General features: G+C 46.9%; 1 protein-coding gene across 1 annotated transcript in view; it reads left to right on the top strand.

The window, feature by feature from the left end:
• The first annotated feature begins 516 nt into the window (after nucleotides 1-516).
• Nucleotides 517-13,360, top strand: part of LOC103603350 (cytoplasmic aconitate hydratase) — a 57,900-nt gene continuing 45,056 nt past the window's right edge. Inside the window, exon 1 of the mRNA XM_008587843.1 lies at nucleotides 517-570. The gene's annotated coding sequence lies outside the window, so the exon portion shown is untranslated. The remainder of the gene's footprint in view (nucleotides 571-13,360) is intronic.

The following is a 13,360-nucleotide window of genomic DNA, read 5'->3' as shown; positions in this document are numbered from 1 at the left end:
ACTCCAGACTCGTAAACAGCATGACGTTAAAAAAAAAAAAAAAATCACTCGTAGTTCTTTTGCATTCTTCAACCACCAAAACGTTGAAGTCCTATCCTGATGGTCTGATCCCGATGCCCACTAGACACGCTTTGCGCAAAGAACTAAGGCAGGGGGTGGGGGGACGAACTGGGGAGGGGGGCGAGGAAACCACACGTATGGGGCAGCCAGAAAATGAACCTTGGCCGTTATGGCCACGTCATTTAAAAATATAAATGCATTTCTTCCCTACCCCCGCTGCTCACTTCCTAGAGCGAGCTGGGCAGTCACAGCCTCCACCCCAGAAAGAGCAGAGGCGACCCGGGCGAACGCGGAGCCCCCACTTCCTGCCCTCCCCTCCCGCCCAGGCCGCAGTTTCTCCAGCGCGGGGGCGGGGCCCGGGCAGGCTCCGCCTCGCGCTGGCCCCGCCCATCGTCCGGCAGCCCCGGGGGCGGTGCGGGGAGGAGCGCGGAGGCGGCTGCTGGCACCGGACCCCGCTCCGTCGCGCGGCCCGCTGCTTTAGGTCGCGGGAGCCGCACAGTGCAGTCCGCGGTGAGTACCGACTCGGCCACCCTGTCCTCCGAGGAGTCGGCGCGGGCCTTTTCCGCGGCGCCCGAGGCAGAGTGGCCTGGAGAGGAGGGGGCGAGCCCGGGGGAGGTCGAGGGGAGAATCGGGGACTTTCTCCTGGGACTGACCTCTCCGCCCGGTCCCCAGGCCGTGACGCGCCGGGGATAAGGGTCAGGGACTGGAAATGGCTGTCCTTGCTCCCCTTAGTCTTGGCTGAGCGGGCCGCCCGAGAGTCCTAACGTCGGGGGTGTGCGGGCCGCCCGGGAGTCCTGACCCCGAGGCTGTGCGGGCCGCACGGGGAGCCCTGACCCCGAGGGTGTGTGATCCGCACCGGGGAGTCCTGACCCCGAGGCTGTGCGGGCCGCACGGGGAGCCCTGACCCCGAGGGTGTGTGATCCGCACCGGGGAGTCCTGACCCCGAGGCTGTGCGGGCCGCACGGGGAGCCCTGACCCCGAGGGTGTGTGATCCGCACCGGGGAGTCCTGACCCCGAGGCTGTGCGGGCCGCACGGGGAGCCCTGACCCCGAGGGTGTGTGATCCGCACCGGGGAGTCCTGACCCCGAGGCTGTGCGGGCCGCACGGGGAGCCCTGACCCCGAGGGTGTGTGATCCGCACCGGGGAGTCCTGACCCCGAGGCTGTGCGGGCCGCCCCGCCCGGGGAGTCCTGACCCCGAGGGTGCGTGTCCCGCACCGGGGAGCCATCGCCCCGGCCGGGCCGGCCTGAGAGGGAAATCCTCTCTGAAGTTGTCCAGGCCGATGGGGGAATCCACACCGAGGGGTAAAGGGCAAATGAGATAAGGGGAAAGAGACACCTCCGTGGAAGGATTGGGCACAGAGTCCACCCTGATAGATTCGGAGATCAGGAAGCAGCACGGGCTGCCTTTCCCGATTCCCCAGCACATCAGAATGGCACGTCTTCCTTCCCGGAGCACACACAACTCTCCTCACACCCGGGCAAGCTCCAGGACAGAATTCCCAAACTTTTTTTGGAGTCAGTACCCAAATTAGAATCCTAAGGATCATTTGTTTATGTGCATTGTATCTATCGATGCTTATGTAAACTGAGACATTTTTACTGTTTAATAACTCACTTAAAAATAATAGTGGACCAATTATATCTTACCATTACACAATTTTTATGAAAAATAACTGTATGTTCCAAAACAGAAAGTTATTGAGAAGAGTGGCATTGTTTTAAAACATTTTTGCCAATCTCTTTAATGACAGGCTTAATAGAACAGCTGGATTCTTATATCTGCTTCTGGGATTCAGTCTTTTGCAATATCCCATATCATGTAGCCTCTGGAGAGCCCCACTATAAACTCCTGAAAACGAGAGAGTGAAAAAGCCTAATAAATTCTTAGTGTTATTAAAGTGGCTTTGACCTTGCAGGTCCCTGCGAGTTCTCTGTACCACCCTTTGAGAACCACTGATGTAGGAAATGCTTTGGAAGCTTCACTCCTTGGGCCTCTTTCTTGTTTGTGATCCTTGGTCTGAATGGAACACACACCACCGCATGCCATAATAGACAGTGTTAACCTCTGGTATGTGGGACCAAGTTTGACCTCACTTTGGAAACCGGATGCAAGGTGCCCACATAAGTGATGATGATTCTTGGTGGCCTCCTGAGAACTTGGCAAGGCTCACACATGGCTTTGGTGGTTTGTGTGCCTGCAGAGCTGAGCTGGCACTGCATCAGGATTACAGCAACAATGTGGCAAACACGACCTGTGGGTTCAGAGAAGTGCCTGTGTGAGACTGTGCCAAGTCTGTAGGGATTCGTGTGAGACTTACCAAGTAGTTGAGAAGTTATATTCAAGAGAACAGGAAAGCATGCTTTTGCCTTCCTTTCCATCCACAGTTGGGTAGTTGCTAGCCTTGAGTTTATTGGAACATGATTCCCAGTCTTGGAGCTCTTTCACTTTGCACTTTCAGAAGTGTCACTGTAAGTGGTCCTTCCTCAGCCCCTGCTGGAAAGCAGTGCCTAGCATCCTGGTGTGTGGTGGATGGGATCCTTTACCACGTTCTTTCCTTGGCTTCATGCTCTGTCAGCTAAAGTACCATATGGAAATTAAATACATATATACATCAAAGGAGAAAAATTCTCCAACTGTATCTGGTAGAGAATCTGTCCTGGTGTTTCTCTATCCAAAGAGCCACTGGTGCTCTGATGGACAAGCTTGGCTGCTGCCGCCGATACTGTAGAGATGTTGTGTGCGCATGAGCCTGTGTTGTCACATGGCCCACAGATGAAGAAGGCAGTAGGATCTAAGCTCTGAGCACCTGCTGTGTTCTCTGTAGAAGACTCCACTTTGATGGTGGGGTCTCATTCCTTCATCCCTTCAGTGGATAATTATTGACCACCTATTGGTCATGTGCTCACTTCTGTACTGGACACCAAGAAAGTAATGAGCACAAAAGATGCAGTCTCCGCCTTTCTGGAGCTTACGGTCTAATAGCTTAGGTAACTGCTAGTTCACTGAGGCAGCCCATTGTCAGAGCGTTTACGTGAAATGTGGTCCTGTATGAAGAACAATACCCCCTGTCAGAAGTATACTTCAGAAGTATGTGCTGAGGAAACCAGAGTCCCACACTATGAAGATGATGATGAAAACCAACATTTGTTATCCTTGCCTGGTACAGAGCTTCCTTTGCCTTCTTTCTCCTACTGTTCATTTTACAGAGGAAGTAATCCCTGTGAAGCAGCCAGACTGTACAGGGAAGTTACTTCAGCCTGGTGCCAGTCACTGAGCCAGACTTGGGTAAGGCACTTTCTCTCTCCAGGCCTCAGTGTCTTTGACTTTAAAGTGAGGGGTTAGGCCATTGATAGCAGATGTCCTAAGGAGCCAGTGGTTTACTAGAGTTGATTTATACAAGCACTTATGCACATCTCTTCCCAACTTCATGTTCAGTGGCATCATGTTTTTTAGTTTGAATTAAGCCATGATCAGAATATTTACACCATGGAAATCGGCAAATGCTACATTTGGGCTTTTTCCTCCTGGAGAATAACTTGTTAAACATTATCAGCACAGAACTGCTACTATCAGAGCCAAGGTCCTTTGGGTTGTTTGGTTTTTTTAGCCTGGACAAACACACTGGATAAGGGGTTTGTGATTCAAGTTCTCCAAAATTTTTGGCAGAGAAGAAACAATCTGTTTTCACTATAACCTAGAATATGGGTCAGCAAAGTTTTTGTGTAAAGGGGCAGATAGTAAATATTTTAGACTTTGTGGGCATACAGTCTCTATTGTAAGTACTCAGTCCTTCTGTTGTAGTGTGAAAGCAGACATAGACAATATACAAACAAATGAACATGGCTGGGTTCCAATAAAACTTTATTTATTAAAACAGGTGGTGGGCCATAATTTCCCTGTTCTAGAATATCAGAACAAGAGCCATGTTTCAAGGAGGGAGTTTCATGGAAAAGGAAATTTTTCAGGACTTTATGCATAAGTACCAGGGACTTGAATCTCCAAGACAGATATAGCTAAGAATAGGAACTGCAAAGGACTTCAAGTCAATCACGGAAGAATCCATAGTAGGTCGTTTAAAGGAAGGCCAGGTGTATTAGCCCATTTTTGTGTTGCTTTGAACAGAATACCTGAGACTGGGTAATTTATAAAGAACAGAGATTTATTTGCTTATGATTCTGGGACAGCTGCATCTGGCACGGGCCTCAGGCTGCTTCTACTCATGGTGGAAAACAGTAGGCAGCCGGCGGGTACAAGCAGATCACATGACAAAAGGAAGCAAGAGAGAGAGGGGAGGTGCCAGGGTCTTTTTAAACAACTGGCTCTCTCAGGAACTAATAGAGCAAGAACTCGCTCACTACCCCCACCCCCCAGGAAGAGCATTAATCCATTCAGAAGAGATCTGCCCCCATGACTCAAACAGCTCCCAACACTCCCAAAATTGGGGATCAGATTTCCACATGAATTTTGAAGGGACAGCACATCCCAACTCTGTTACCAGGAATATTCACATTCTGAGGACACAGCCATGGATGGTGAGTGGGGATCTTTATTCCCAAATCCCTTTCTGAAGCTATTTCAGACATTGTGCTGGGATGGTTGGACCTGCAATCTAACCTAGTCTGTGAATTTGGGGTGTTCTTATGTAAAAACTGGTAGTGTCTCTGACAGCTATCCTGATTCCAGGAGTAAGGACAAAGGAAATGTTAAAAAAAGGAAGGAAAATCCTCATTATGCATGTGTATATTACACATTGTGTATGTATACTGTGTGTATGTATACACGTGCATGTGTGCATATTTGTAATTTACATGTGTTCATAAGTCGTGTGCATGTGTGCTTACACATTCCATGTATTCAAAGTAGCCTCATAAATGTTTGGAAGACAAACTATTAACAGCAGCCAGTTTTCGGCAGTTGAAGCAGTGGAAGGAAGGCAGGCAACTGGTGACTTTTTGTAATACCAGATGTCTGCTTGTCCTGTAACATTCATATATTGCTTTTACAACTTCAAAAGAAAACAAAAAACTAAAATCCCAACAACCTATACTTGTAAAAAGAAGACAGGGTTATTTCTCTGGTATGAATGTTGCTACCACCCTCCTCCCCCAATAAAACAAATTACTTTAATTGTCACATCACAGTTCTGAACTAGTATATATAATACCAGTATGTATTAACTCAAAGTACTATTGAGAGAGAGCCCTCTCAAGTTAAAACATTTTATTACACAGTATTAGGGTTTGACTTAGAACTTGCCCAAGGTTGGAAGTACCAGATCAAAGTGTTCTTTAATGGGCTATTATGCAGCCCTTAAACTGGTGTTGTAAAATTCTGTTGTATGGTTTTAAACTAAAAGGCATGTTACACAGGAATGTTTCCCTGTGATCCTACATTTCTGAGGAGAGAAAGCATGCGCATACAAGGGTACTTCAAAAAGTTTGTGGAAAAATAGAATTAAAGGATAATATTAATTTTTCCATGACCTTTTTGAAGTACCCTTGTGTATTTGCGAGCATGCACACACGGAGACAAAGGCGAAGGGTACGCCCCAGTGTTGAGTGGTTTTCTCTTGATGGTGGGGGTCAGTTAGTTTTTGGTTTCTTCACTTTGTTTATCAGTGTTTTCTAATATGAACAAATATTTAATTTGATGTGATCAAAATCAAATTACAGTTATTTTTACACATGTACATTGAGGACACAGTTGCCTCTGGTTTTCTTCGACTGACGTACACCAGCTTGTCTCCTCACAGATCCCGGCTACTCTCTTTCTCCCAGTGGGAAGTAGAAAAGCCAGTGAGGCATGTGAAGCATGGGGAACCAAAAAGGGGTACGTTGACCCTTGTAGTGACACTGTGCTGTCTCCTTCTCCTGTGGAGTCTGTTGCAATCTCAGGCCCTGCCCACTCCTTCCAGTTGACCAAGTGGATAGGAAGTTCTTGGTAAGATTACCACTGTCAGCTGAAAAGCCATCAGTTGACCATCTTCCTAGATTGGCCGGCTTTCATTTCTGCTTTAGCTGTTTTTAATGGAAAATTTCAGGCAGAAACAGAAGTGGAGAGGAGAGTATGAACCCTCAGCTTCAGCCATTATGAACATTCATCACTGGCCAATCTCATTTCACCTAGCCCTTCCTCCAACTCACTTCTTATTCCCCATGCCAGGAGTTGGCATCTTCATTTTTAAATTTTTAAAAGACTATTATTTTTGCGTCTTTTTAGTAGCAAGCATGTAGTGACCCTAATGTCAGCCAGAATGAGCTACTGAATGGTCCTTGAACACTTGCTGTGCTATCTGTCCTGCTGTCTGCCTTTCCATTTGCTCTTCCCTCTGTCTGCAAGTCTGAATTTATCTCTCCTTTTTCCAGTGAAGCTTTTCTTGTATCCCAGTTGTAGCTGTCTCTTTCCTTTGACCTTCTTATGATCCTTATCATATTGTATTTAATTATGTGCTTATCTTAGTCTCCTTGTTAGATTGTAATCTTCATGCAAAAGCAGTGTTTTCCCAATCTTCTTTTCTCCTGTGGTACCTAACAATGCTTAATGCAAAGAAGATATTCAAGAAATAACATGGTGAATGAATCTGAATTGATCAAATTCATTGGAGAAAAAATTTGACTATAAAAGAAATCTATCACATTAAAAGAAAAATTACCAGATGTTACTTGGGACCAACAACATTTTCTCTCACCTGCGTCGACGTCAAAAGATTTTGAAGAATTGTGACAAAAAGAATCTTGAGGACATCTACAATATGACTTTCACCACTTTCAGTGGTGGAGTGAGTGGACTAGGGATTAAAGCGTGGGATGGAAGCGAGACTCAGAGCTGTTAAGAAGCTAATGCAGGGCTGGCCCGGTGGCGCACTGCTACAGTGCACCGCTTGGGAGTGCAGCGGCGCTCCCGCCGAGGGTTCGGATCCCACATACAGACCGGCCGCTCACTGGCTGAGCGAGGTGCGGGCACAGCACCGAGGGTTGCGATCCCGTTGCCGGTCCCGGTATGGTAAGGGCACGACACTGAGGGTTGTGATCCGTTGCCGGTCACGAAAAAAGACAAAAAGGAAAAAAAAAAAAAGAATCTTGAATTGGAGCCAGTATTGAAAGGTTGCTTTTTTTTTTAGGAAAATAGTTTTCTTAAGGCTCTTTTGTCATTTTTTGCATCCATAACTGGAGCTTTTATACCTCCTCTGATCTTAGAATGCTTCCCCCCAACCCCTCACCCTAGGAAAAAGATCTGAAAAAATAAAAGTGAATGATATTGGGTCACTGTTATTGGCCAAGTGATTCTTGACTAAATTTTAAATATCCATTGCTTTAAAATATAGACTTAAATCTTCAGATATAGGCTACATTTAGAACCCGCCATGTCCCATGTAGTAAATCGATAGCAATCTCTTGAATTATGGTATCTCACAGTGATAGAGTTCCCAGGATATACAATGCATATTACCTCATTTAATTATCACAGCAGCCCTTGTCATCTGAATGGAACAGTTCAGACAGGTATTGTTACCTTAAATTTGTAAAAAAGTAAATGGAGGTTTAAGAAGATACAGAAAATCTTGTCTACAGCAGTAAGCAGCAGGGTCTGGTTTTCAGTGCATCTTGGAAACCAAAGGGCTTTGGGATTTAATGTTGCAAGCATGCAAAGACACAAAACCATCTTTCTAAGCATTATATGTCTTTGGGAGACAGAACATGTTCTTGTACCCCTTAATGCCATAGAACTACTGAAATGATATCACACTCTGTAAGCCAGTTGTTTCTTAGATTCCTCATGTTCTGCTTTAGTCTTTGTGGTCAAAATTAATCCACCTTTAATGAATTAACAGGGCTGTCTGCATGTGAGTGCTGGTGTGGTTCTCTCTCATTCTCTTTTCTTCACCTAAGGAGAACTCTGGGCAAGCCCACCTTGGATAGTGCAACTTGCCGGGGCCATTGCTCAAACAGATGTGTATGGAGCACTTAATTATTCGTTATCCTCATCATTCTGTGACCATAATTGTAGAATTACAGAAAAGCAAGGAACAAGTTGTGGCATAGTTCATAAAGAAGGTGTGTCAGTCTGAGAAGTGTCCTCCTACATGATCACCAGGTTTGAATATTTGTTTGGGAAGAGGAGAGGTGGATAAACCATTGCAGAGTGATGGAGTTAGGATGTGTTTTCTCCTCCAAAACTCATGTGGAAATTTGATCTCCAATGTGGCAGTGTTGGAAACTGATTGAGTCATGGGGGTGGATCCCTCATAAATGGATTAATGCTCTCCCTGGGGAATAAATGAGTGAGTTCTCACTCTATTAGTTCCCGCGAGACCTTGTTGTTTAAAAGACCCTGGCACCTTCTCTCTCCCTCTTGCTTCCTCTTGCCATGTGATCTGCTTGTACCCGCCGGCTGTCTGCCACTTTCCACCATAAGTAGCAGCAGCCTGAGGCCCTTGCCAGATGCAGCTGTCCCAGAATCATAAGCCAAATAAACCTCTTTTCCTTATAAATTCCCCAGTCTCAGGTAATTCTGCTATAGCAACACAAAACGGACTAAAACACTGAGAATCTGTTGTGTGTGAGAGCTATGCTGGGAAAGACATACGAAAGGTACAATTCTGTATGAATTGTGGGATCAAGACTAGCCTCAGGATTGGTGTTAAAGATGTTATATTTCATAAACCCTTATTCACTCAGATAAGGAATCAGTTGTATTCCGAGTGCTGGTGATACCTGTATTATTCACCTCAACCCATCTGTATTAGTCAGTTTCTGTTGCTTGTAACAAAATACTTAGAACTGGGTAGTTTGTAAGAAAATAAAATTTATTGCTTACAGTTTCTGAGGCTGGGAAGTCCAAAGTCCAGGGAACACATCTGGTGAGGGTCGTGGTAGTGGCAACAGTGACCCAGGGGTCTCACGTGGCAGAAAATGATGGAGCAGAGAGAGACTAACCTCTCATGTGCTCTCCCTTTAAAGCCCTCAGAACCATGCCCCTGACCACCATTTTTAATCCATTCACTCCTGCATGGTCCTGCAATCCAATCACCTCTTTAAGGCTCCACCTTTCAATAACCATAATAGGATTTCCCACCCTCTTACCAGTGGGGATCAAACTACTAATGCATAAAACTTGGGGGACACAATCCATATCATTCCTCCCCTGGCTCCCAAAGTTTATGTCCTTCTCTCAGGTAAATACATTTATTCCATCCCCAAAGTCTTAACTTGTTTCAGTTCAAAAGTCCAAGGTTCAAAGTCCCATCTGTGAATTCAAAACAAGTTATCTACTTCCAAGAAACAGTGACAGGACAAAGGGTATATATTCCCATTCAAAAAGGTAAGAAGTAGGCCAAGAGAAAGGAGTAACAGATCCCATACAGATCCAAACCCAGCAGGGCAGGCATTAAATCTTACAGCTAGTGAATCATGTACCTTGACTCCACGTTCAATGTCCTCTCCATGGTGGTGTGGGGATTGGTCCACCAAGTCCTCAGGCAGCTCTGTTCTATGGCTTTCCTGGTGTCAGGCCACACTTTGGCTCTCACAGGCTGGCATTGCATGCTGGTAGCTCTACAATTCTGGGGTCTCCATGGTGGCCCCACTCTCACAGCTCTACTAGGCATGGCACTGATGGGGTTTATCTGCTGCAACTCTGACCCCACGTTTCCTCTCAGCATTGTGGTAGTAAAGGGTCTATGTGGTGACTCCACTCCAGTGACAAATCTCTTCCTGGGCCCCAGTGCTTTTCCATACATCCTTTGAAATCAGGGTGGAGGCTCCCAAGGCTCCCCAACTCTGGCATTCTGAGAGCCTGCAAACTTAACACCATGTAGACACCACTAAGGCTTCTGGCTTGTATTTTCCAAAGCTGCCAGTTCAGCCACACATGGGGTCAATTTAGCCACAGCTGGGGCAGCCAAAGTAGCCGGAGTGCTGGTGCTAGAAGCAGCTTCCTGAGGTGGCCCTGGGCAGTGAGCCCATGGAGCGCGCCTTGGGCCTTTTCCCCAAGACCACTCTGTCTCCCTAGGCCTCTGGACCTGTGATGGAAGGGTTGGCCCCAGAGGCTTCTGCAATGTCTTTTAGGGCCTTTTACCTAATCTCTTGATTATCCCTTTTTTTTTAATACTAATCTTAGTACCATCACATTTTTCTCCTGAAAATGTTCTTTGCTTCTCTACCACATGGCCAGGCTGCCCATTTTCCAAATCTTTATGCTGTGCTTCTCTTTTAAATTCTGGCTTTATGTCTTGCCTTTGCTGCTGTAACTCAGCATAAGTTGTTGCTACTAGCCATGAAGCTTCCTGAATGCTTTGCTGCTTAGAAATCTCCTCTGCCAGATACCTTGGATGAACACCTTGAAGTTCCGCGTTCCATAATACTTCTGGGCATGAAGAGAATGCAGCCAAGTTCCCTGCCAGTTCATAGCAAGGGTGATCTTTGCCCCAGCTTCCATTAAGCTCCTTCTCATTTTCATCTGAGATCTTCTCAGCATGGCCTTTCCTGTCCATATTTCTATCAGCACTCTGCTCACCACCATTTGACCAGTCTCTAAAACATCCCAAGTTTTCCTGGTTTTCTCGTCTTCTAAACTTTTGCCAGCATCCATGCTTTATCTAGCCTGTTCCTCCAAATTCTTCCAGCCCCTCCTCAACATGCAGTTCCAAAGCCACTTCCACATTTTCAAGTACCTGNGTTCTTGGCACCCCACTGCACTCAGCACGTGTCTCCGGGCTGCAGTGTTGCTGGGATGATTAATATAGTGCTCAGGGCATAATGCCTGCACATTGCTGCTGTTCTTCCCAACTTCTTTCACAGCTCAACCTCCTGAGCTCTGGGCCCACAGATGCAGCTGCCACTGGACATCTTCATACCAAATTCACAATGTCTGCAACTAGCCTCCGGGTTTCCAGCTTGGTCTTTGGCTCTGCCAGTTTGCCCAAATGAGAAACACAGGAGCTTTCTTAGACCTCTCTTTCTTCCTCACCCACCCCCAGTCCATTCTGCTTTCCTAAGTCTCCCTGGGATCTTGTCTCTACCGTACCTCCTCATTGCTTCTGCCCTCGTTTTCTGACTTGCTGTCTGTAATAATGCGGTAATCTGACACCCGTCCACACCACTATCAGAGAGATCTCTGAACATCAAGTCTGCTCTTGGACATTGCAGCTTAGACTCCTTCAGTGGTGCCTCCTTGTCTTCAGTACAAACCTAGACCTTTCATCGAGGTCTCTTGCAATTTTGCCAAAATCAAGTAGATTTTCGGGAACTTCAAATTGACTCTCTGGTCCTCACATATTTGCCTTAGAGTCTGAGGATTGTTTTAAAGTGAGATTTAATTTTTTAAATCCATTTGGTTAATTTGGATCTTCATATATGAAGTGACTATACGGTGATATCACTCAGGCTGCCTGTTGGGACAGCAGCATGATACAAGAAAGAGCGCTCTGGCATCAGGAGACCTCAGTTTGACTCCCAGCTTGGTCTCTTACCAGCCACAAGACCTTGGCAAGTTACTTCACCCCTCTGATCCTCAGTCTTCTCACCTTTTAAATGGGGTGGTGATGCTTTGTTTCCACAGTTGCTGAGGGACTGCATTAGACAGCATGGGCAAGGTTCTTGGCACCCCACTGCACTCAGCACGTGTCTCCGGGCTGCAGTGTTGCTGGGATGATTGATATAGTGCTCAGGGCATAATGCCTGCACATTGCTGCTGTTCTTCCCAACTTCTTTCACAGCTCAACCTCCTGAGCTCTGGGCCCACAGATGCAGCTGCCACTGGACATCTTCATACCAAATTCACAATGTCTGCAACTAGCCTCCGGGTTTCCAGCTTGGTCTTTGGCTCTGCCAGTTTGCCCAAATGAGAAACACAGGAGCTTTCTTAGACCTCTCTTTCTTCCTCACCCACCCCCAGTCCATTCTGCTTTCCTAAGTCTCCCTGGGATCTTGTCTCTACCGTACCTCCTCATTGCTTCTGCCCTCGTTTTCTGACTTGCTGTCTGTAATAATGCGGTAATCTGACACCCGTCCACACCACTATCAGAGAGATCTCTGAACATCAAGTCTGCTCTTGGACATTGCAGCTTAGACTCCTTCAGTGGTGCCTCCTTGTCTTCAGTACAAACCTAGACCTTTCATCGAGGTCTCTTGCAGTCTGGACCCTTCCCCATCCCTTTGCCTTTAGCCCTCCCCAGTATGTGCCCTGTACCTTCATCCACATGGAACAACTTTATAATTCCATCAAAGACACACTTCTGTGCTTTTACATATGTCGTCTTCTTTGCCAGAATATTCTTTCAGTGACTCCCCACCTCTGTGCAACTCTGGAAAGCTCATGCATGGGGTCGCCTGTCCCTAGAGGCCTTCTTGCCTCCCCCTGCCCCCCACCAGTGCTGGATTAGGTGCTTTCTCCTGATGTCTCCTTATCACCCTCTGTCCACCTGGCTGTAGTGTGGGCTGCATGATTCTCTGCTTGTTGCCTGACCAATCTCCCTTCTCAGTCTGTGAGTGACCCAAGGAAGATGGGGACCTTTATCCCTTTGTCACAGTGGTCCACAAAAGCCCAATGTGTGAATGAATCCACATCAGTCCCTTCTCTTAAACAATCCAGAAAGGCCCGTGTACCAGATGTGTGAAGGTCTAACGCTGCTCTAATACTTGTCACATCTTCAACCCAGTGAAATGCAAGTGTCATGTAGAAGCTGTGCTACTGTGTGAGTCACTGAGATGGAACTAGAGTATAGTTGCTTGAGAGCTGAGCTTTAGAGACTGGTGGACTTGAGTGTGAGTTCCAGTTCCCCTTTCTACACACCCACATCTGGCCTCAGATTTCTAGCTCCTAACTGCACTGTTGTGCTGCTGTTGGGAAAAAATGTGCCAGTCAGAAACCAAGAGCATCAGGTCCTCAGGCAGTTGCCTTTCTTATGGGAAATTAGTAAATGCTCTGGGAATGTCATTACCATGAGTCCTCATCACCGAGTCCAAGTAGTTCTGAGGCCCTGGTGAGATGGGAGGGTTGGGGGGAGGTATATGGCCTCAGAAATTTGGTAAATTCTCAGAGATAGAGGCAGGCCTCTGAGACCTCTGGCAGCCAGACACTCAGCCTTTTGTGGTGACACCCTTCCTTTGTAAATCCTAAAGTTTGAGTTAGAATCTAAGTTCATTACCTCAATCTATGAAATGAGTTCAGGAGCTTGAGGATATCATGCACCTTTCTGGGCCGGCCCAGTGGCGCACTGGATAGTGCGCCACTTGGGAAGCGTGGCGGCGCTCCGCCCGAGGGTTCGGATCCCACATACAGACCGGTTCCCGCTCACT

The sequence above is a fragment of the Galeopterus variegatus genome, unplaced genomic scaffold (genome assembly GCF_000696425.1).
Source record: "Galeopterus variegatus unplaced genomic scaffold, G_variegatus-3.0.2 Scaffold4568, whole genome shotgun sequence".
Lineage (NCBI taxonomy): Eukaryota > Metazoa > Chordata > Mammalia > Dermoptera > Cynocephalidae > Galeopterus > Galeopterus variegatus.
Note: the sequence above shows the minus strand (reverse complement) of the source record. Positions and strands in the feature narration are given on the sequence as shown.